General features: G+C 37.9%; 1 long non-coding RNA gene across 1 annotated transcript in view; it reads left to right on the top strand.

Moving 5' to 3' along the window:
- Nucleotides 1-24329, top strand: part of LOC116668981 — a 348932-nt gene extending 324603 nt beyond the window's left edge. Inside the window, exons 5-9 of the long non-coding RNA XR_004326325.1 lie at nucleotides 627-741; nucleotides 6075-7141; nucleotides 7586-7704; nucleotides 12151-12257; nucleotides 24275-24329. This is a non-coding gene — a long non-coding RNA (uncharacterized LOC116668981). The remainder of the gene's footprint in view (nucleotides 1-626; nucleotides 742-6074; nucleotides 7142-7585; nucleotides 7705-12150; nucleotides 12258-24274) is intronic.
- The last annotated feature ends 239 nt before the right edge of the window (nucleotides 24330-24568 follow it).

Raw genomic sequence — 24568 nt, 5'->3', positions numbered from 1 at the left:
ATACAGAATACAAGTAAAAACCGGCACTTGCCATCTGTCTCTGCAAGGATTAAGTCCCAAGCGATGGCAGTTGCTGACCTTCAACACACCCTGAAAGGAGTTCAGGGTGGAGATCGGGAATGAGACCAGCACTCTGTGCTCTGGGAAAAACCCGCAGAACAAGCCTCCAGACATATTTTCAGGAGAGGATTTTATGAGCCCAAATTCTTGCATCTTCTCATGTATAGAAAAATAGTAAACTCATTAACGGAGACATCTGCTCCTCATGACTAGTGACAACCTCCTCATGACTAGCAGCAAGCCTCTGCCAAGATGTGTGCCTGACTGCATGCACCCTCCATATACTACTGACCCTCCCCCTACCTGTCTGAGATGCTGTCTCCCAGGCCTATAGTCCTCATTTTGCCCAATGGAAAACTTAACTCTCACGTGTGCATTTTCTTCAGCCAACACTGCCAACCTTGAAAGTATGGTGACGTTTTCATAACTTGTACATGGGAGAGAAGTGTTTGAAAAATATTAAGGCTAAAAACGAAGCATTAAAGTTGTATGCCCTGTGTTTTAGTCTAACATACACAAGCATAAATATTGACTCCTACTTTCTCTCTCTCTGTACACATCTCCAGAATTCCAGTTGAAAGATTTTAAGGAAATAAGTGAGATGAGAAGAGTAGACTGATCTACTGGAATATCCATCTGCAACATACCCATGAAAAGTGATCTCCTGAGGAATATTTTCAGGTAAATTGGAACCATGAGAATTTATGATGATTCTAAGTGGAGAGGTTGTCAGTATGCTGCTTGAGCTTTTGTTATTTAAAATTAACAATTTCATTGTGTATTACATTCAAAAGTAGCTCTAATGTAAAATGCAACTATATTAGCTATCAGAGAGTTCAACAGTCTCCTAGTTATTACTTTCTATATAGAATACCAGCTAACTCCTTGAAGGGATTTGAAATAGCTGCACCACTGACCTCATCAATATCAAATAATAATCTGCTGAAACCTCCAAAATAAGCAAATAGGTAATATGATAAATTGCAAAAATGGACATAGTCTTTCTTCCCTCCATTTGCACTATAACTATGATGCTCTTCTCAATGAGAGGGGGAGTCCACTTTCTACCCCTTGACTCTGGTTGGATGCTGGGATCTGCTTTGGCTATAAGAATGTGGTAGAATGAAGATGTGCCAGTTGAGTCTAGGACTCTACAAACTTTGCGTGCATGGCTCCCCCAGCCCCAGCTGGCTGCCACAGACATGTGAACAATCTCTAACTGGCTGCTGGAGGTTAAGAGACCACATGGAACTAAGACCAGTATAGTTTACCCATTCCTTACCCCAATTAGCTGCGAATTACTGATAGTTCAGTGAACCTAGCTGAGAACAACAGAAATCCATAGCTGAATCCAGCCTGAATTGCCAACCTACAAAATTGTTTATTATGTAAATAGTTGTTTTAAGCTGCTAGATTTTAGAATAGTTTGTTACACAGTAATAGCTAATTGCTACAGGAAATGAACAGATGAACCACAGAATAGATTTCTTTAGATAAAGTAGCTTTACCTGCCAAATCTGTAAAATCAGTAGCAAATAGAACAACATTATAAAATACCCATCAAATCTTACTAAAACCAAGAGAACTAGAGCAATTTTGGTAAGTAACCTCACAGTTATATTCACTGAAATTATATTTTTCTGATTTATTATTTACATAGAAAAATTTCCAGTAAAAATATTTTTCATTGCTTACGAACAATCATTATTGTTCCTAATCTAGTAACCCAGAAATAATGTAATAATAAATTACATAAAAATGTATGTCCAGTTTTTCAATTTAAATGTTCAATTTTCTTTATAGCAAATGAGAAAAATCCTTTCTTCAGTGTAGATAACTCTACCTAAGCAAATAGTAGATCAGTGTACAGACGCTGTAGTAAAAGAGCAAGTTCTAATCCTAGTCCTAACAAACTATGAACTATTTGTCTCACCCATGAATGAAAGTGAATAAAGCCTCTGTCCACTAGCCTTAGATGGTGGCTATTAAGATGAAATGAGATGGTTCATCTTACAATACTTCATAAAACATAGAGCACTGTGTAAGTGTAAGGTGATATCACTCCATTACATCAGGGGAATAGCCTTTCTTCTGGGCTGAATAAACACAGAGAGAAAGGAGAAAGAACTAGTCCCTATTAAAAATTAATCACTTTATTTGGTGAGATACAGAAAGCACTCCCTGGCCCTCTCCTGAGAAGTTGAGGGGAGACCGTCTGGTGGCCCCTCCAAGCATTTCACAATCAATCTCACATTTCATTAATCAGCCATGGGCATTTAAAAAGGCCACCTGTCCTCTTCTAGTTGTTGCTTAAAATGAAAAATGCTGCCCTGGGTGACTCTTTGATGATTAATTTAAATATTTATTACACTATTTCTCATATTGTCATCAATCCCCCACCAATATATAAAGTCAAAGGAGGCTTATAAAAATGTTATGTTCAGTAAAGACAACAAGGGGGAAGGAGGGGAAGAGAGCTGGGGAGAGAGAGAGGAGGGGAGGGCAAGTGTTTTTGGAGCAATAAACTTTTCAAATGCATTTCTCCTGGTAAATCATGGTTTTTAATTTTTAGGAGAACCAGTTGTTAACTATGGATTTCATGACTTGCTTTGTTTTTTAACTGTTAGTTTATCTGTTTACCTCTGAATGAAGTCCTGATCAAATTGCAGTTTTGGTTTCTATGTCCACAGGGACCATTTTCCATTGCCCTATAGCAGGGTTGAATGCTGAGCCCCTACTCCCAACCAGCTGTGATAAGAGTATGTGAGCCCAGGGGTTTGTGTTCTCATATTCTCCCTCCTCACTCTGTCTCCCTCCCTCCCAAGTTCCAGATTCCTTGATTTCTTTAACTGTTCCAAAAGATTTGCCTAAAGATTTGCAAAAATAATACTCCAAATTAACATCCCTGGGAAAGTTCACAAAGATTCATTGTAACAATCGCTCAAGTGACCACTGATAAATCCTCTCTGAAGGTAGCATATCATAGACTGGAGGCATTTACGAAATTTAGATTACCCTAATGGAAAATTGAGAGAAGGACAATGACAGTGAGAGTGGTTTTGGTTCTAAAGATGGACTTAATAGATATCACAGTTGGGGCAAGGGATGACCCCAGATAGGAGGTAATATGGATGGATCAAATTAAAACAATTTCCAATACAGGAACAACAGCTCAAAGAGGATGTGCTCATAATTGTGAATCATCCAAGCCAATTTGGTTGACAGCACAAGGTAGAGCTTAGCAGCTTCTGGAATCCGCTTTACAGCCCAGTCATTACCTGGCATGGACCCAGGTCTCAAGCTTCAGTTCCAGTGGATTAGAAGTCTGCCTTCAGTTACATCTCGAGTACTTTCACTTTATTTTATGGGGGAAGGTGAGCTAGGGAAAAGTCAAATCACATACTGGTCTGAAAGGTTAAATCTCCAGCAGAGATTTAAAGGCAATGGGAGAGAAGGGTCCTCTGAGGGTATTTTGTGTGAGATGACCTGGAACAGATCCTCTGACTCACAATAACCAGTTACTCCCTACACCTTGCTCTTTTTGAGCAGAGAGTATCAACAATCGCAGTTCCTGCAGGATTCAGTCATTTTAGCAGACACCCAGATGTGAAATGGGTGCTGATTACGCTTGGCACGTGAATAAGATATTCTTCTTACATACGATGGAAGAACAATTCCAAATTCAAGGTACAGAGGCTCAAGGAAATAAATCAAAACCAAACAAAGCTCCCATGTTTGTTGAAATTTTGGTAACTGAATCACATCTAGCCTTTCTTTCGGCTGCTCTAATAGCTGCCAATTAGAAGGAAACTCTAGCCTCTCTCTTGTATCTGAGCAGTAATCTATAGGGTAATTACATGAGCCCTGTGGTGAAAGTTTAGCTAACAAGCTTTTTTCTGCAGGGTGAAAAATTTTGCTTGTGGCAAGGTCTCACTATGATATCAAAAAATGAATCCCATGTATTCTGTGGTTGAATTAATACATCCATTTGAAACTATTATTCTGCCTGTGAAAGAAATAGGCCCTCTTCATTCACATCTTGTGATTTTTGCCAATTTGTTTTTCAACTCCTCGCTACAACTTTATGTAAACCAGAGGCTTTAGAGTAATAAACAGACTGCCACTGCACTCCAAAAGGGAATGATTAAAATAGGCCCCCCAAAATTAATTATCACCGCCTATAATAAAACTGTACACACAATTTTTGGTGTATACTGACAGATTTTGAACTATATCAGAAAGTTGACTTGACAGAAAATAATATTTCTTAGTAAACCATTATTTAATAAAAGATTTTGGGGATGAAAACGTGTTTACTTTACCTTCAGTCACTTTGGTTCCATTATCTATTCTTCCTTATAATTGACTTGCCTTAAAATATGGTTCCATTTGATAGATGGATAACTTTGTTATCTAAAACCTACTTTGGCCCAATCGAAAAGGTATGAAACTAGAAGTTAAACTTACGTTCTCAAACTGGGTGGTGTCAAAATAAAACCATAGAATGTCCTTGAGTCTCAAATGCATTATTTGAATAATGACAAAAATACCAACATTGTTGTAGGAAGTAAATGGTATAAACTTCAAAATATATTTTACAATTACAAGTGCAATGTAAGTATTGGTTAACATAGTATTGTAATAATCACAATAAACACAGTATCCTTTTAATGGAAAAAAGGGACAAACGAGCAATCTTATTCCCCATTTTATAGCTGGAACATACCTCATGCTAGAGTTCACTAGATGAGTATAATCATAATGAAAAATGTGCAGCCTTTGTGTTTGTATTGTACAAGAAAGGATTCTTTGATTAACTTCCATGCCACAACTACCTACTGAACCCAAACTCTACCCTACCATTCAAGTCATAATCAATTAGAAAAAGAAGGGACATCATTAAGTTGCCAAAGGCACGTGAAATGACTTGACACTGGAAATCTCCCCAGCTAAAATTTCTCTATATTAGATAGATACTAACAGATCCATCAATCCAATCTTGTAAAGAGTTTGAAATGAGTCATAGAGAATGGGTCACAGAGTAATGACACAGGAGCTGAGGGACCTGTTAAGTGGTGTCCATAAACAGAGATCTTAGGCAGTAGAAGGCATGAGGCCATAAGAAAATTGAAGCCATGGGTAACAAAGGCCAGAGGCTAAGAAAGGAGTGGAGAATTCAGTAGTTGAGAGTGTAAACCATGAGGTAGATAGGTATAACTGGCAGTAGGAAAAAAAAATAAGCAGTGGAAGCAGAGATAGAAAGTTCTTACCACTATGTAACAGAATAAGAAGTTACAAATTCTTGGTGCTGAAGGGACAGCAAGATAATTTAAAAAGCCTGCAGCATATAATAAACCATGGCTGATTAAATTTGACTAGGCTTTTGAGCCAACTCCTTGTTCTTCGTTGATGGGGATTAGCCAATAACTGCCATAAATTAAGTCAGTATCTCCAGTCTTTGCAACCTAAGAAAGCTTACCGTGGCACAATAGGACTTTGGCAGTGAGATCCATGTTCTTTACCTCTGAAGTTAGACAGTATGTTCATAATATACCTAGGGACCAGTTTGTGGCTTTTCCAAGACTCTTACTCCCTTTTTGTTCAGCTAAATTTAAAAACAAAATAAATGAAACCTCCAAATATCTAATAAGAGCTAACCTCAGATTATCTAATCTAAAAATTATGAGTTGATCCTTCAGGTTATAACCTTGGCCTTATTGTCTTCATTTCTCTCTAATCTGAAGTCAGACAAGTACACTTTAGAGACTGGCAGAAACATACCAAAAGAACTAAGATTTAAATCCAGTTCCCTGCACCATCAAACTGACAGCTGTTGAGAAGTAGTCTTTTCAGGGGGTTAAAGGGTGAACAAATACGTCTTATGCTTACAGCCCATTACATTATTTAATCACCCATATTCACAGTCATACTACACACACACACTTTTACCTCATTTGCTGCTCACAACCATGTAAGGAGCCAAACTGAGCTATCTTTATTATCTGTTTGTCCAGGGAAGCAGCATGGGATGTTTAGATGCTTTGCCCAACGTCCTAGAACAACTCAGGAGAAGTGGAACTCCCAGCCAGGAGCCTGGGCTCACAGCCTATTCACCTTTCTGTGGTGCCACACTCACCAGTCATGACTGTCACAGACGTGTGAGCTTAGGAAAGATTTCAAAGATTATTGGTAGAAGTATATTTGAAGATGCCTGGATTTTTGGAAGAAAAGTGCAACATGTGGGAGGTGTTGAAAAGAAAGGGCTCTGTGGGGAGGGAGAGAAAAGGCTGTGCTCTCAAATTCCATCGCTCTGTTCCCTGTGGAGCAGGCAGGGTGCCGTGGGCTGCACTTTCTTGAACGCATTAACCATCTAAGTCTCATGGGTGGTGGCCTTAAGCCCAAGGCAGTTCATTTTAGGGTTGGGAACATTTTCCCAACTTTCAACCTATGCTTGTTTCCCAAAGGCAGGGGGAGAATGGGATTTATTACTGAAGAGAGAATAAAGTTTTCTCTTCACAGAGATGTGACTGCATAGATATAGAACACTGCCCAGGAATCACAAATAAGTACTGTGAACTGATGATGAGAAACCTTAGGAATCAAAAGAAAACGCTAAGCTACAATTCTAGGGGAAAAAAATAACAGCATAGTTTTTAAAAAGACACCAAGCATGAATTTTTCATTACTTTTGAGAGCAGCAGTATAGATTTTTGGCAGATGAATTATTTTGTGATAATTTCAATGTTTTTCAAATACATGAATGGATAAAAAAGTTAATTTAGTTTGGGGAGAAGAGTGATCAAGTTATGTGAGATTGTTCTATGAATATCTGAATTCTAAAGATACCATTCTGAAACATTCCACCAAATCAGTCTGTGGTGTAAGGACCCTTCCTTGATCCATACTATCAAGCACTCTGTCCGATACAGGTTCCTTTTTCTCTAGATCTTCTGTAAAACTGCTAACTTAGACCTTCCTTTATCACCAACTTGAAGACTGCCTTCACCTCTCTGGATATTGGGTCTTCTTTTTTGGTTCCTCTCTTGAGCCCAGTAGCTCCCTCAGAAAAGATTCATGGAAGGTAATTGTTTTAGATCTTTCACATTAACAATACCTTCACTCTACACTACACTAATTACTGGTATTAGCTATGATAGGCTAGGTATGTTACAGTGCTACATGCCACCAAAATCTCCTTTAGACATGAGTCTCTATGACTTGACTCTCTAATTTTTTTCTTCCATCTCTTCTGTCTTTAACCAATATTTTCGGGGATACCTCAAATTTATTTTTCACACTTTCTGTTGAATTTTTTATATCTGTCATATTTTTATTCCCTATAGCTCTTGTTTATTCTCTTATTAATGTTCCTTAATAGGACATGGCCACCTGTTCTTGATTCATGGATATATTTTCTTATCTCTCTGAGTATATTAATAATTTCTAAGTTTCTTATAAATTAATTTATAATTTGCATTTCCTTTAAATTATATATTTTTCTGTCTGCTTTGGTGTTTAACTTCAGTACTGGAAATTTCCCTCAATGGTCCTTGGCTGACTCTAATATTAAACAATGAGAATTGAAAAGTTGACTGGAAACCAGAAGTGCCCCATGAAGTTTGTCAACCATGGGTCATCTTAGAGGTGAGTGAAATTCCATGGTAGAAAAATATCACTGTACATATCTTTAGGTCTTTTTTTCTTGAGCTTTTCTGGTTTCCCAAGGCATAATAAAAAATAAACAAACACTTAACCAGTGCTTATTATATGTCAGAGTTCTAAGTACTTGTAAAATTCTAGTGTACTTAATCCCTACAACTCTTTAAGAAAGGTACTATTTTTATTCCAGTGTTGTAGATGAGGACACTGAGATAAAAATAAGTCACTTGTCGAAGGTCACACAGCTAACTAGTGGTACACAAACAGGCAGCCTGGCTCTGGTGTCCTCTACATCATATTGCCTCTCACATTCCCACTGGGAAGGTATAAGCTCAGAGTTCCCTGGGTGAAAAGGGCTGGGGTATCAACATTCTGTGTGTAGACAGGTATTCAATTAACCTATGTTTTCTATAATGTATCCTTCCCTTCGGCACTGCCCGATGCCTCCTCTCGTACTCACCTGGTTCAGAGACTATATGTTTTACCTTTTCTAGACAATAAACCTTCAGGCTTCTGCAGGATCATAGAAAGAAAGTTGTGTTACTTTTTGGCAAGGAGGGAAGATCTGATGTTTAAAGGCTTTTTAGGCAGACTTTTGGCCAATTCTTTTGTTATTACACATATGTTATTCTCACTTCCAGTGGGACCTGAATTTAGGAGCTTTGGGGTGTATTTGTGTGTGCAAACCATGGTGTTTCATAGATTTCATCATTGCCAAGTTAGAATTATTTTAATGGGCTAAAATACTTACCAGATTTTTTTTGGTTTCATTTCCCCAAATTTTATTATCATCTTCTTTCCCATTTTGGATAATTTATGCTTTTAAAAAAACCCATTTACTCTTTCAATGGGGTATTAGTAGAGAGCAGAGACAAATTTTATTTTTAATAGTCTATGTCAACTGGAAATTTGTTACGTATTTTTCATTCACAAACATCTATTTTAGATGAACTACCCTTCCAAGGCAAGAATTGGAACTAATCTTGGCAAATTTAGTTACAAGATATCGCACCTGGGATTTGGGAGGGAGAATTACTATTTGCTAAGCAGTTGGCTATATAGCAGGCAATGAGATAAGCAGTTTAATCACCTTCACTTGATAATTTACTTATTCAATAAATATTTATGTGCTGGGTTTTATGCATAGATTCCAATAAGCAGTAGTTTCAACCAGGACAGATATTACCCCTAGGAGGCATTTGGCAACGTCTAGAGACACTTTAGTTGTCACAGCTGCTGGAGGTGGGGACTTGCTTTGGGCAACCATCCAGTGGGCATAGCTAGAAATGCTGCTAAACATTACAATACATAGAACAGTTCCCACAACAAAAACTGCCTAGCCCAAATGTCAGTAACATCAAGCCTGAGATACTCTGAAATAAAGTCTTGTGAAAGTAGTAACTGATTGAAATAAAAATGATGTGGTTTCTTGTACTAGTGCTGAGTTAGCTACTCTTATTCTTGTACCCCTTGATTCTCTGATTTTATCAGAACAGGGGCTTCCATGTGGTGTGTGTATATGCATATGTATATACACATATACACACACAATGGAATACTACTCAGCCATAAAAATGAAATAATGCCATTTGTAGCAAATAATAGCATTTGTAAGATCTAAAGACTATCATACTAAGTGAAGTAAGTCAGACTGAGAAAGATAAATATCATATGATGTCACTTATATGTGGAATCTAAAAGTTGATACAAATGAACTTATTTAGATAAAGAAATCGATGTACAGACATAGAAAACAAATTTATGATTACCAAAGGGGAAAGGGGAGAGAGGGATAAATTGGGAGTCTGGGATTAGCAGACACAAACTACTCTATATATTAAGCAGATAAACAACAATGCCATGCTGTATGGCACAAGGAACTATAGTCAATATCTTGTAATAAATGATAATGGAAAAGAATATGAAAAAGAATATATATATATATAAGTGAATCACTGTGCTATACACAAGAAAATAACACAACATTGTAAGTCAACTGTACTTCAATTAAAAAAAAAAAAAAGGTGGGGGGGCTTCAACCGCATTGCTCCTAGCCTGCTACTTTCTTTACAGCGTATTTTGGCTTAAAGAGAGGAATGTTTTCCTGTTTACCTTTCCCTGTCCACTTTTGTCAAAATGGAGTAGAAGACTGCTCTCCTGTAACTAAAGTAGGAATACAGTAGGAATACAGATCCACAAGAACAACCCAAGATCCACAAGAACAACCCAAGATCCTCTGCCCCAGCCTTGAGAACATGGGGCAGAAAATGTGGTGGAGGAAGTGGTCACTCTTCTGCTCTCATGGACACAGGAGGAAACAACCTTTTCCCGCAAAGAAAGCAAGCTCTTTGTGGGAATGTGGACACCCATGCTACCTCTGTGAATTAAAGAATTGACTTCATTGTGCCAAAAATATAATATAGATCGCACAACTGAAGGTTTCTAAAGTTGTTAGACTTTTTGACAAACATCTCATAGGAAAAAGTGTATTTAGGGGAAAACGTAGCAGTTTTCTGGAGTCATAAATGATTTATTGTGTAAGGGATTTGTTGTACCAGAGACCAAAAGATACCATAACAGAATTCATCTGCCATAAAATTGTACAACTACTTTCAAATATAATGAAAAATTCATAGCTCAATTTTTTCTTCTACAGAGTTGGTATCATTTTCAAGTAGAGTGAAAGTCCTATGTCATTACCTTCAGTTTTAATGTGGAGAAAGAAAAGGTTTTTTATTTTTCTGTGAAATCAGATGTTAGTTTCATTTCTACATGAGTGTCTCTTCACTGCTCCATCCTGACCAACCTTCCCCTCATTTCACCTGCATCCTTAAGGACATCTAGGTCTTTCCCGTTATGACCTTTGGGCAGTGGGTCTTCATCACTGTGTGTGTGTGTGTGTGTGTGTGTGTGTCAAAATACAGGCTCATTATATTGGCCAATTTGTATAATGCTACCAACAATTTTAAAAATAGGTTTTTTGTGTGTGTCGAGACCTCAATTAAGGCAAATACTTCTATAATTATGTTATTCACATTTTGGCCCATTTCCTTACATAGCTATAAAAAAGAACAGGAAATTACCTTCTACGATTTTGTCTAAGTCTTTATCTTTTCCTCCTGAATACACTAATATCGTGAGTGCCTTTTCCAAGTAGAATATGATAAGAAGTAGTCAGTTTTCTCCCCAAAGAATAGATACTTGAAATAACACAATGGATAGTTAGGCAAAGCCTATTATGTTCTCCAAGTTAAACAGGAGGGTTGCCAGACCCAGCAGGAAACAAGAAAGCAAATTGGTGAGCATTTGTGTTTCAGTTCAAAAATTCTTAAATACTTAATCACTTCAAAATGTTAGCCTATTCTTTGAAAAGGAAATGAATTTCCTGGGACCTTTTATAACTCATATAATATAGCCTTTCTTAAGACCTTTTGGTACTTAAGTGAACATGAACATTTTCCTCAAATATTTTATATATTTCAATAATGTTCAGATAAACCTTTCCATAAAATTAATGAAAACATGATTCCAGGGATTCGTTTATCTAGAACAGTTTGGAGTCATCCTTGAATGGCGAGATATCTTGTTTTACCATGTATGTTTTACATAGCCTGGAAAATCTTTATTTCCCATCCCCATTGAGGTGATGGGCATGTCAATCACCTTAAAACTTTGTGGGGCCTGCAAGTTGACAACAGAATCAATGACACTGCATTTGGCTTGATTAATCTTCTACTCGTGTCTGTTTCTTCTCCAAGGTATATAATGTTAAATAAATCAATCACGAAGGCTGAGCTTAAGAGGGATACTGGAATAAGTGCTTTGTAAACTCTAAATCAAGCAATCCAAAACCCAAGGAAAAATTCTGAAAGTGACACATGAGTTCTTGAACTAAATTTCATCTTTCTCTGGTAAAAATTGTTGACTTAAAGTCAAAAATGTTTCTGGGGGTGGGACAGGGAGATAAGCCAGCAACACAAGCTCTGAGATCCTGCCTAGCACCTCTTAAGAGAGAACATAAAAGAAACACTGAAACTGCTTTCTTGAGACCAGTAATATAATGCTTAGGAGCACAGACTATGAACCAGAGTGCCCAGGTTTAATTCCTATCCATACCACTGAACTAATTATGTGACCTCAGGAAAGTTACTTAACCTCTCCTAGCTCGGTTTCCTCATCTGAAACATGAGGATAATAATAGTACCTATTTTGGAAGTTCTTGTATTACATGAGGTAAAAATACATAGAATGCATAGAATCACGCCTGGAGCACAGCACAGCTGCTGTGAGTGTTTGCTCTTAATGTTCTATCAGCTCAAGGGGGCCCAGTCTAAGGTAAAACATGGAATGATCAAGGGTCTGGCTGATGCAGTGTGCACTGGATAGGCCTGCAAGTTTCCACTTCTTGAGGGCTTTCTGTCTACCCATGAGGGGCCAAAGAACAAGAGGACAAGACCAGGGATGGAGAGACGCAGCTGAAGCCACCTGCTGGATCTCAGCACTGAGCCTGCATCCCCCGAGGACAGCAACGACCTTTGGTAAGCTGACCCTCCATCTTCCTTTACCTCAGAGCTACATAAATCCAAAATGCCTTACCAACCTTCTTTAAACAGGTGAGGCCACCATAATTTTTTAATTGGTGGGCTTCATGGAGGTTTCTTTGTTATTTATTTTCCGTATATAGCAAGATAGAGTTAAATGATGCCAGATAAACAAAATCAGGTCAAATTGGGCCAAATTCTAGATTTATTCTCCATAGCTCTGTAACTTTGAAGAAGTTATGTATCTCCTGAGTATCTCCAACCCCCACTTCGTAGTTTTGTTTGCATGGAGGATTAAGTTATTACTCTGTGTAAAACGACTCCTCTGGGGTCTTGCAGTGCCTAGCACATGGGAGGTACTCAATAAAAACTAGATAATCCTTTGCTGCAGAGCAAAGGTCAGGCAGGTTTGTTTGTAGCCCTGACAAAAGACTGGTGTTCCATAAGCTTGGGGTTCCTCGGCTGGAACTAAGCCCACCCTGTGAGCAGCGTCCATCTGGACCACTCTGCTTCACCCCCCTGGGAATTGGGTTGGAGGGTACCAACACAGACATGAAGCTCATACTAACTGTTGTGCTGTAATAAAGTCCTTTGTCTCTGAAAAAGGGCTCAGGAAAAAAAACAACCTCTGAAAGGGAGATTTAATATATCATGGTTGAAAGCTGTGGCAGGAGGATAAGGGAGTAGATTCATGCTTGCCTTCCATCAAGTCCAGTTTGTTCTAGACACTACTAACATGCTTATGAGTATACATATATGTACAAATAGCTAGCATTTATTAAATGACTGATACACACATGCACACACATATCCCAGGCACTGTTCGTTCTAAGAGTTTTGCACGCATTGATTCATCTAATTCTCACAATGACCAAACAAGCTCAAAATGAATGAAGCACAGGACGTTTAAAATATGTGATCATGATCATGCAGCTAGAAGATAGTGGAGCTAGGGTTTGAATAACTGTATTGAAAAAGGAAATATTTTATCCTACAAATATGGCTTATAAATAATAAAGATAGTTTCCTTTTAATGAATTTCAACACTTGTTATCAGTAACATTTTCTCTATACTTCAAAATAATCTTACAACTTCTTTTTGAGTTTAATTAAGTTTCACCTTGATCCATGTTTTCCCCACCCACCAAGGCTTTAAAGAAGCAGTTGATCTAGGCATGATCATCAAGAGTCCTGATTACATTGATACTGTATCATAGTATCCCAAATAATGCATTATAAAATGCTCAATAAATTGTGCATAAATGAATGAATCAAGGTTTCAGTTATCTATTGTCACCTAGCAAACCACCCTAAAAGTCAGTGGCTTACAGCAGCCCTTAGTGATTGCTTTACGTGGTACTTTGGGTTGACCAGGGTGAGCTGGGCAGATCTCGCTGGATGTCTCCCGTGCAAGTGCACTCAAGTAATAGTTAGACTGAAGTCACCTGAAGCCTCGACTAGGCTGCACAACCGTAACAGCTCTCTCACGTGGCTGATAGTTAACACCGGCTGATGTCTGAGAGCTCAGGAGCAGCTGTTATTGACCCTTCCATTGAGTCTGGAATGATCACAGCCTGGTGGCTGGATTGTGAGTGGGAATGTCCCAGAGGCGGGAAGCAGAAGCTGCCTGGCCCACTAAGAGTTAGCGTTGTATCACTTATGCCAGGGCTGAATTCTGACATTCATGAGCCCTAGGCACTTTGGCTGTCATGAATGCCTTCTTCCATTAAACAAAAAGACAAATACATAAATTTTTATTTATATATATATGTGTGTGTGTGTATGTATATATATATTTATATACATACACACACACACACATATATATATATAAATTACACTTTGACAGTGTTGACAGAAAGATAAACATATGTTCAACCATTTTCTTACACCTAAATGTTCATTTTTTTAAACTTCTGATTTTAAGAGAAATGAAAACATTTGTTATGGGTCCCTAAAAGTGTCATGGGCCCTAGACACTCTGCTAACTGTACCTGATAGATAAGTTAGCGCTGACTTCTGTCATTGCCTACTAGTCAAAGCAATGATAGGGCGTGCCAGATTCAGTGGGGTACAGAGATCAACTCCAGTTTTTGATGGGGGAGGGAAAAGGTCACATTGCAGCAGAGCATGTGGGTGGGACATACTATTACAACCATCTTTAGAAAAGAAAATCTGTCAAAATGAACACACCTCCGAGAAACACGAGCCCTTTTGCTGTCTCTCTTGGCATGCACGCATATAATAACGTTAAGATCTACTACTCCAGTAGTCACTGAGAAGGCTTAAATAATATTTCCTGGTATTCAGGAAAACATAAAACAGCCATACTACTTTCAAAATTCTGTCATACAAATATAAGGATATATTGCAGGGTCAGGAAATTGTTATTGACGCAATCATAACTTTATAGAAAATTTCAAGAACTTTAAATGAGTTCATGAAGGAAAATCCACCTCTGCCCAGATCAGAAACACAGGACTACTGGAAACTGATGCTGTGCTAGATTGTTTCAATTTCAATGCAAGGTAGAACCTAATGGAGTAAACATGTATCCACACCTTGACATCAAATGAATAGAGAGTTGTGAGTGACTGTCGGTGCTGGCTTAATGGACCTAGTTGTTTTTCTCCTCAAAGATGGATGTATGTTGTTGCAGAGACGATTCCTGCCTTGTTCTGAGAAATTTAAGTCTCCCCCTCTCTCTCACACACACACACACACAGACGCCAGTTTGATCTGAAACATTTCCCAAATAATAGAAATACCAGATGTAGGTAACAAAGTGACAGTTCAGTACATTAAAGATTAGCCAAGATATTTTTTCTCTTTCTTCCACAGAAATACAAAGCCATTTTTATGCCTGGTTAATGTACAAGACTGCAATTTTACAAGTCCACTTACTCAGGGCTATTTCAAAATGGCAATTACAGTGGCACAGGGCTGGCTTGGAAGGATAGAGCGAACACATTGGTCTGTGGAAGATTGATTTTACATGTAGAAGAAGAAAACCATTTGGATCAAAAGAAAGAGCCAATTGTGTGAGTCAGTAACACACAAAATAGTCATTTCAAAAACAGGACATGTACTAAGAATGGACTAGATGACCAGACAATTTTAAGATATTATAAAATAGAAGCTAATGCTTAAAAGAGTAGCAAGAAGTTAGACAGCAATTTTGACATTCTAAAGGTAGGAGAAATTAGTCTTTTATCTATCTAACATCCATTCTTAGGGGCATTTCATTCCCACTGCTTTTGGGGAAACTGACCTCTTCACCAACCCTTCTTGGCCCCAGGATGCAGTTCAAATGCAAGTGTGTATCTTATCACTTTACCTCTTACTGCTACTGAATCAGTCTGCTGTGGAACTCCAATCCAAATGATTTTACTTAGGGACCTCCAAAATAATTCTAAAGAAATAATAATTGCAATGGATATCTGTTGATTACTCTGTTATGTACCAAGTACTGTTCTAAGCACTTTGTAGCTATTAACTCATTTCATTTTGCCAATAATCCTAAGAGGAGGTAACATTATTAGCCACATTTTACAAATGAGGAAACTGGGGTAGGGATAACTTAACTTCCTAGTCAGCATAGGTCAAACCAAGACTAAAAGTCAGGCAGTCTCATACCAGAGCCTGTCACCTGTGTGTTAGCCCACCTTTGGGACATCAACGTTGGAAAGAACACACAGGGTTACAGGAAAATTCCATGGAGGTTATGAGCAGTGGTTACTTTTAATGTGTCTAGGAGAGCTGCATTCTTTACCAAAGATACAACAATAATGCTCAGTTTGTGAAAGCCCTTAAAATTACAGATATATTTGTAATTGTGAAGTTTAAACTTTCAAATATTTAAAAGACACAAATTGCACTCCTTTCCTGAAGTCATTACCATACACGTATCATATGAACTTTTGTTATCAGAAACTTATTCATAAAAAAGCACCATTTCACTTTACTAGAATTATGATAGAAATTAGTTTCCCTCAGTTGGTTAGAAAACATGTATCTCAAAGCTAAGCAAGTAGCAGAGCAAACTTCACTCTTCATTAACAGCAGGCTATTCCTGATTCCTGCCCTTGCTAGATTCTAGGATTTGAGCAGGGAGCATCCTCACTTGTATTCAAGGTTCTCCAGAATGGAAACAAAATCTTAATTTCTAAAGTGTTACTTTGAGAGTGTTCAGAGGACTACACCTGTTATGTCGATAACTCAAAAGCCTCAGTCTCCTGGGCTATCCGTCCTATCCCTTTCCTAGCTCCTACATGCACCCTAAATGGTAAATCACTAGGCCGATCCTCAAATGTTTCGGCAGCTACAGAGAGTGCTGTATTTGTTTGTTGGTACCAGACTTTGTGCTCCTTGCATGCTCTCTGGACACAAATAATAGAGCTCTCACTTTGATGTGCAGGGTTAAGAGAGAATAATACTCTGTAAGTATATATGACACATCAGAGTCTATAAAATAAAGTTGTTTCTTTCCCTGAAATTGGTCCTAAAACTCAAGTTATATTGTCACAGTGCAAAATAGTCTGTGGGTCCTGAATAGCCCAACTTTGGTGCCTCCTTTGATCCTTTTATTCCATAAGGCTTCCTATTTTGTGTGTCTTCCCTACCCCTTTCACTGAGATCAACCTTTTCTGCCCTTGGACACGCTCCACAGTACAGACCAAGTCCAGCAGCAATAGGATTGATCCCCCTCCCACCCCCAATTCCTCTCTCCATGGAAGAAGCCAGGGCCTGCTATCCATTGTTATGTTTGAAAGGAACCCCACTTCAAAATGACACCTGCACCCCAATGTTCATAGCAGCACTGTTTACAATAGCCAAGACATGGAAACAGCCTAAATGTCCATCAACAGATAACTGGAGAGAGGTTAAAAACATAGAATAATTCCAAGAGAATTTTTTTTCAGTCTTGTTTCCTAGCTAAATGTTTACTTTCACTGTGGTTCTAATATGCAGAATTATTTACTCATACCACTCCCTAAAAAGTAGCCCTGATTCTAGAGATGTAGCATCAAAACGTCGGCCTCTTTCACCAGCGTCCCAGCTTTCAGTTACTGACAGAAATACTAGTTCACGCTGACACTTTCTCCTGAGCTGTCTCTACGTTCCTCTCCTAGACGACTTCATTGGAAAGCTTCTACTTTCTCTGCACCCTCCTTTACTCCTAGTCCCAACTTTCCATTTCTTTTTTCTAATTATTTGCACAGGATAATTCATTTAGGTATTGTCTCTATTTTTTATCTTTCATATGTACTGATGTTTTGACTCTTCTGGCTGGGGAGAGACTGCCCCTCCTGGGACTAGCCAATTCTTAGAAATAGCAAAGGGCTCGGTCTAGAACATGCCTTGGATGAGCAAACTAACCAATACAGAGCCCTACTTCCTTTAACTGGCTGGTCCATCCAGGAAGCACTATTCTTCTCTCTGCCTTCACCATACCAGAGCCAGGTTCTAGGCAACCGAGAACTATCCCCTCCAGCTTGGAGCCTGCTGAAAGTATTTCGACTAGCCCATGCTAAATTATTTCCGTTGGCCTACCTCACCTTCCCTGCAGAAGCCCAGGCAAAGGCTGAGGTTCCTCCTCAGTCCTGCCCCTTCTGCCTCTTGCCCGCCCTGGGTCTCTCTTATATGGCCACAGCTCTGGTCTCTAGGACCTGCGAGTATCATCAACCTTGTCTTCTTCCTGAACTTCTCCTGTATCTTCTCTTGTGGCCATGCCTGACTGACCATCACATAAAAGAATACAGAACAATTTTGTCTGAAACCAACGATCTCTTTGTTGACAAAAATGTTACGTAAAAATAAAGACACTGCCTCAAGTGAACCTGACATTGTGGAATAACTATAGTTACAACATAGGATGATAAGTACTATAATAAAACATAGTATTCAAAGCAAAGAAATATGAAAGAATGCTTGTGCGGGTGGAAAGATGAGTAGTTCCAGATGTTAAGAGACTGGCGAAGGGGTGTGGGCAGAGTTATGGAGTAAGAGGATGTAGCCACAGATAGAGGAAAGGGGTCATTCAAAGCTTTTTCTGCCATGCTAAGAAAATAGACTTTTATAAAATGGTCCTCAATCTACGTTTCCTGCCCTGACACACATGGGAGATATTTACCTGAAAGAAAAAACAAAAAACAAAAAACCTGGGGAATATCTTAAACAATTACTGCCATGTAGTTAAACGTAACCCCTTTCCCTAGCTCTCAAAAAAATTACAATGAATATTGCTTAAGCAAAACAACATTAAAGAATTATTCTAGCATCTTCTTTATTATATAAAGCATGTAAATCATTCAAAGACTGTTCAGCTTTGTTAGTGGACACAAAAAATATGAGACATTTCTCAGGTGAGCATAATGTAGTTGTATCTTGACAGGAAGTTTGAGGATCACTGGAAAAGAACATGATTTGGGTGAAGAAAGAACACTGAAGGTAAATTACCAGAGGGGACATGACTGAAATTGTCCAACTGAGATTTTACAAGTGACAATGGGAACGGAAGCAGAGAAAGACTAAACATATCTGGGGACCAAACTATTGTTCAGGTTGAAGGAAAAGAATGAATTCATAGTAAAAAGTTTAAGCTACTAATTGGATGAAGAAGTCATCATTCTAAGAAAAATAGAGTAAATATGAGGAACATTTAGTGGTGGAAGATGATGGACAAAGGAAGAGAAATGTATAACGAAGGGATACCTTTGGCTACAAATTACACACTTCCCACCAATAGTAACTTAAATAAATAGATTTTTTTCCCCTCTTCATAAATGGAGTTCAGATATTTGTAGGCGTTGGCGCTGATTCTGCTCTCAGGGACATCCTCAGAGATGCAGGCTTTTTCATTAAGTCTGAAAACGGCGACTAGCATACTCTGTGCTGGGACATGAATCAGGAGTGTTAAATAAAGACAAGCGTTCATAACAATCTCCAAATGTTTGGTAATAAAGGGAAAGGAGGAGAAATTCAGAATTAACAGAAGAGAGAGGAAAATCAGAAAAACTGCTGCTAGTATTGGGGAGATCTGAGAACAATATAGACTGAGGGCAAAAGGAGTGGAGAAAATAAGACAATAGAAAAGAGGCTAATTTATGCCTCGGAAGAACGCAGAGTGTTTGTGTCAAGGGCACAAGTAGGTTCTGGGTTTCAGAGAAAGCTGATTTTTTTCTTTTCTGTGATTTCCGTATGTCTAAATTCTTATCAGTGATCATGTATCACAGTTATAATAGAAAGAAAAAAATATTGTTATGTTCAGCTGATGCTGAACTTGGAATCAAGCAGAGATGACACACGCCTGGAGCCCAGTGCATAGCTCAGTGCGTGTCCACGCCGGTCACGTCACTGCCTTCCCTCTTCCACGGAGATGAAGGGAATGACACAGGGATGGAAAGTGATTCAGGTACCTTTGCAAACAGACAGGAGGAACCTTAAAGGAATTCACTAGCTATGGTCTTTCTCTCAGAATACTGTGTGACTTAAAAGAAATAACAAATTAATACACTCCTTGATTGCACTGAAGCAGGGAACCCTCTCCACCTAGAGAGCAGCCATTAAAGTAAAGCTTGTGATTTAGGCCTTGTGAAAGTACAACTCACTTCATAAGCTGAGGGGTTGGAAGGCCTGGGTTCATGGATGAAACTCTTGACTTTCATCAGAGCTGTCCAGCACCCCCAGGTTTAAAAGCCCAGATCCTACTATTTAAGAAAAAATACCAAAGTCAGAGACTATGTATTGGTTTTTTTTTTTACCCTAAAACTAAAAATGATCAAACTAACACTAGCGTGGTTCCTGTTTATTGACATCAGTTTCTCTGGGAGTCAGATACCACCTTTGGATGTCTGAGAGGGAACAAATCATTTCCAAATTTTCTAACTTGAGGCTCATTAAATTCTAAAAGCCAACTACACAAAAGATTCACAGCTATAAAGAATGTCACCACAGGTGTAGTACAAAAATCCAGCCCAACCTCTTCCAAATGCCTCAATAACCTTCCATTATATTTTACACTTTGGACTCCAATTACCTTTTCATAGCTGCATAGGATAAGTGTCCATTTACTGGAGAGGTGCGGTACTTTACCTTATCCACATAATGCTATCCCTTTAGTGTGCTACACAATCACTAGCTGAAAATAGCTTTCATTTTAGAAAAAAAAAAAAAAAAAGGATTTTCTTTTATTTTTCCACCTTGCAGTTATCTATTAAACAGACCAGGAAGGAAGACCCAAGCTTCGTCTTGGCTATTTACTGCATCAAAACTGTAGAGTATATATATCCAGAAGGAGCCCTACTTTAAAAAGACACCTGCACCCCAGTGTTCATAGCAACAGTATTTACAATAGCCAAGACATGGAAGCAACCTAACTGTCCACTGACAGATGACTGGATAAAGAAGATGTGGTATATTTATACAATGGAATTCTATTCAGCCATAAAAACTGACAACCTAATGCCATTTGCAGCAACATGGATGTTACTGGAGAATATCATTCTGAGTGAAGTAAGCCAGAAAGAGAAAGAAAAATACCATATGAAATCGCTTATATGTGGAATCTAAAAAAAAAAAACCCACATAAATACAAAACAGAAGCAGACTCATAGACATAGAATACAAACTTGTGGTTTCCAAGGAGGGAGGGGGTGGGAAGGGACAGACTGAGATTTCAAAATCTGTAGATACTGACAGGTGTATGTAGAATAGATAAACAAGATTATACTATATAGCACAGGGAAATATACACAAGATCTTATGGTAGCTCACAGTGAAAAAAAAAAAAGTGACAATGAATATACGTATGTTCATATATAACTGACCAATTGTGCTCTACACTGGAATTTGACACAACATTGTAAAATGACTATAACTCAATAAAAAGTGTTTAAAAAAACTGTAGAGTAACAATGCTCTGTTGCTGGAGTAAGAATAATCATTATGACAAAAATTCAAATATGATCCCATTGCTCCTCCACTGAAGATCCGTCACTTCCCAGACTGACATAACCCCTGCTGCTCATTTATATTATGTCTTTCTATATTTCACAATAAAATAATTTCCATCTTCTTAAGTGGGAAATTAAGCATCTTCCTAACACATATGAGACTTTCAGCACAACCCATATACATGTGATAAGATGAGCATGAAGTCCTCATCTGTAGCATCTGTCTCAGTGCTTTTCAAAATAAATAAGACATACAACAGCAGCAATAGATCCTTGAAAGATTTCTTGAAAGACGTCGAACTTAAGGACTACCTCTAATAGAAACCTTCATGCAACTTCTCTAATCGTAAATATAACCAACATACATTATCCTAGATATAGAATATATATATAGATATAGATATAGATACAGAAAGTAAGTGAGCAGGTCAACATACTTCTCTCTTCATTGTAGCTACCCTGAGAAGAGTAGGAGATACTTCTTTGACACAATTAAGCTCAGCCATGTAGAAGAATGAAATCTTGCCCTTTGTGACAACATGGATGGATCGAGAGGATATCATGCTAAGTGAAATAAGGCATAGAAAGACGAATACCACATGACTTCGCTTATGCATGGTATCTAAAACACAAAACAAATGAACAAATAATACAAAACAGAAATGGACTTACAGATAGAACAAACTAGTGGTTGCCAGAGTTGAGAGGAGTGGGGGGATGGATGAAATGGGTGAAAGGTTAAAAGACACAAACTTCCAGTTATAAAATAAATAAGTCATGGGGATGTAATGTACAGCATAAGGAATATAGTCAATAATATTGTAATAACTTTGTGAGGTTACAGATGGTAACTAGGCTTATCATGGTGATTATTTCATAGTATATATAAATATTGACTCACTGTGTTATACACCTGAACGTAATACAGAATTTTATGGTAATTGTAACTCAATACAAAATAAAAAGCATACTTAGGGGAAAAAAAAAAGTGTCACGGGAGAGAACTCTCGGTAGCTCTAAATTTAGCTTAAAAGGCAACACAAGACGTGCCCAAATTACCTGCTAAATTGTAATACTGCTTCTAATACCATGTGATTGGTTATTTATTATGTTTTATGTTTAATGTCAGCTCCACCAGAGGTGCTATGAGGACCAGAGTCTTCATTTTGTTTAGTGGTCTAACACAAGCCCCTAGAACAGTGTTGGTACAGCTCTGAATTAATACCTATTCAACAAAACAGGCTGGCTAACAGGCTGGCTACTTTTAGCCCCCAAATAAGTGGAGAGCTACTGTCTTCGTGACTTCCTTCCAGGTCACAGTCCTCCACTTGCTAAGTCCTATTCAACACTGACCCCTGATACACATTCCGTGGGCAATGCTGGGGGTCTTTTCCTCTTTTTTACTGAATAAAATTTGACTTCCTAACGGATCAAAATAGTAGCTAATATGAACCATCCTTTTAAATATTTATTTTAATTTTTTTTGTATTCCAAAAAAGTAGAATTGCATTTAACATGGGGAAAGAAAGAAATGAATATACATAATCTATAAGAATTTGGGGATATTTTATCCTTTTAATGGAAGTTTAAATTGGGAAATTCTTCAGCCTAGTGAAGTTATTTTTCCCCTTTACTATCTAGTTTGCGGTACTATAAGTATTGCTTGGTCTATTTTGCAGCCTGTCAAGGCAAACTGTGGTAGAGACAAGAGAACTAGAGTTGGTTTTAAGCACAGAAATCCTTTTGACTTCTGGTAAAATGCTATTTTTAAAAATCTGATTTTTGTATATGGTGTAAGGGAGTGTTCTAGCTTCATTGTTTTACATGCTGCTGTCCAGTTTTCCCAACACCATTTGCTGAAGAGACTGTCTTTATTCCAATGTATATTCTTGACTCCTTTGTCAAAGATGAGTTGACCAAAAGTTTGTGGGTTCATTTCTGGGCTCTCTATTCTGTTCCATTGGTCTATATGTCTGTTTTGGTACCAATACCATGCTGTCTTGATGACTGTAGCTCTATAGTATTGTCTGAAGTCTGGGAGAGTTATTCCTCCAGCCTCTTTCTTTCTCTTCAGTAATGCTTTGGCAATTCTAGGTCTTTGATGGTTCCATATGAATTTTATTATAATTTTTTCTAGTTCTGTGAAATATGTCCTGGGTAAATTGGATAGGGATTGCATTAAATCTGTAGATTGCCTTGGGCAGTGTGACCATTTTAACAATATTGATTCTTCCAATCCAAGAGCATGGAATATCTTTCCATTTTTTAAAGTCTTCTTTAATTTCCTTCATCAATGGTTTATAGTTTTCTGTGTATAATTCTTTCACCTCCTTGGTTAGATTTATTCCCAGATATTTTATTACTTTGGGTGCTATTTTAAAGGGGATTGTTTCTTTACTTTCTTCTTCTGTTGATTTATCGTTAGTGTAAAGAAATGCAACTGATTTTTGAACGTTAATTTTGTAACCTGCTACCTTGCTGAATTCTTCAATCAGCTCTAGTAGCTTTTGTGTGGACCTTTTAGGGTTTTCTATATATAGTAACATGTCATCAGCATATAATGACACTTTTACCTCTTCTTTTCCAATTTGGATCCCTTTTATTTCTTTCTCTTGCCTGACTGCTGTGGCTAGGACTTCCAGGACTATGTTGAATAGGAGTGGTGATAGTGGGCATCCTTGTCTTGTCCCAGATTTTAGTGGGAAGTTTTTGAGTTTTTCACCATTGAGTACTATGCTGGCTGTAGGTTTGTCATATATAGCTTTTATTATGTTGAGATATGTTCCCTCTATACCCACTTTGGCAAGAGTTTTTATCATAAATGGGTGTTGAATTTTATCAAATGCTTTTTCTGCATCGATTGAGATGATCATGTGGTTTTTGTCCTTTCTCTTATTCATGTGATGTATTACACTGATTGATTTGTGTATGTTGAACCAGCCTTAATCAACTCAAAATGGATTAAAGACTTAAACATAAGACAAGATACAATAAACCTCCTAGAGGAAAACATAGGCAAAACATTATCTGACTGACATTTCAAAAATTTTCTCCTAGAAGAAATAAAAGCAAGAATAAACAAATGGGACCTAATGAAACTTACAAGCTTCTGCACAGCAAAGGAAACCAGAAATAAAACAAGAAGAAAACCTACGGAATGGGAGAAAATTTTTGCAAGTGAAACCGACAAAGGCTTGATCTCCAGAATATATAAGCAGCTCATATGACTCAATAAGAAAAAAATAAACAACCCAATCCAAAAATGGGCAGAAGACCTAAACAAGCAATTCTCCAAGGAAGACATACAAATGATCAAAAAGCACATGAAAAAATGCTCAATATCACTAATTATCA

Source organism: Camelus ferus, chromosome 15 (genome assembly GCF_009834535.1).
Source record: "Camelus ferus isolate YT-003-E chromosome 15, BCGSAC_Cfer_1.0, whole genome shotgun sequence".
Lineage (NCBI taxonomy): Eukaryota > Metazoa > Chordata > Mammalia > Artiodactyla > Camelidae > Camelus > Camelus ferus.
Note: the sequence above shows the minus strand (reverse complement) of the source record. Positions and strands in the feature narration are given on the sequence as shown.